Source organism: Aplysia californica, unplaced genomic scaffold (assembly GCF_000002075.1).
Source record: "Aplysia californica isolate F4 #8 unplaced genomic scaffold, AplCal3.0 scaffold00925, whole genome shotgun sequence".
Taxonomy (NCBI): Eukaryota; Metazoa; Mollusca; class Gastropoda; order Aplysiida; family Aplysiidae; genus Aplysia; species Aplysia californica.
Window position 1 is genome coordinate 196,652 of NW_004798195.1, and position 1,264 is coordinate 197,915.

The window sequence follows — 1,264 nt, forward strand, 5'->3', positions numbered from 1 at the left end:
TAGTAGTAGCGGCATACATCCACACGTGGAAATGGAACTTTATATAGCTTTCAATAGCTCCACAGGTATGAAACTCTTCTCCGCTCGAATCGTGCTCAACCTTAACGGTAGTAAAGCACAAGTAAACTCAAGTCCTTATTTCCTCCACCCCGCTGTCAAGGCCAAACTCCTCTGTATTAGTCATCATCAGACAGATGGACATCTTCATCATCATCATCATCATCATCATCATCACGGTTGGGTTAGCGAACATGTCTACCTGTCAAATTACCGACGCCCCAAATTTTAAGTAATACATTGTTAACCGAGTAAAACCACCTCTCATTAATCACATGTTGGTGGCATCGATGATCAAACTGCTGGAGATAAAGTTTTAATTATGTGTCACGTGCGGTACCTGTGAGGTAAGAGCTGTGAATCAGTCTTTTATTCTGACCAAAGATGATTATTCTATTTTTCAGGTTTCTGATCTTTTTTTATTTTTACACGAGGAATGTGAGGCGTTTTTAATGTTGTATCTAAAGTATATTTTTTTACGGCCCGATCGTCACAACGTAGACCAATAACATTTATAAAGCAGATTCACACCTGCCTGTTAGAGCCAACCCATGCGAAAGATAACATTTGTATAGCGCAAATCCCCACTCAACAGCAAGTTCTATGTGCTTCACAATCTGTACTATTACCCCAGAAGACCTGAGAACATTCTGAAACAACCTCAACTTCCTGGGAAGCATACAGTGCAAGCAACCATTTGTATGTGCTAAAACACTAACATACTGACAAAATCTTTCGCTGTCTATGGCCGGGTACCCATTCCCACCTGGGTAAAGTGAGGAACATTTGTGTAAAGTGCCTCTCCCAAGGACACAACGTGAGGCCCGTCGCTCGAACCCCCGACCCTGCAACCTCACGATTACGAGTCCGGTAGCCTAACCACTAGGCCACCAACGTCCCAGCAGAAAGACCGAGATACAATGTACTCGAAGATTCTCCCCACATGGTAATCGAACCAGGTCTGGGGGCTCTCGTGGCCTAGAGGCTAAGGAGTTCGCCTCTCATTCAATAGGTCCCGGGTTCGAATCGGGATGGCGACGGAAAAATTTCCTTCTCTAAAATATTCTCCTTTCACATCCTTTCACATCCTTTCCTGCTCTCTAGCAATGTTCTGTCGTCTACCAAACATGATTTCCATCACTAAACAATGTTTTTATGAAATCAAAAAGTGGATGACAGTAAACAAATTGAAACTAAACGAAGAAAA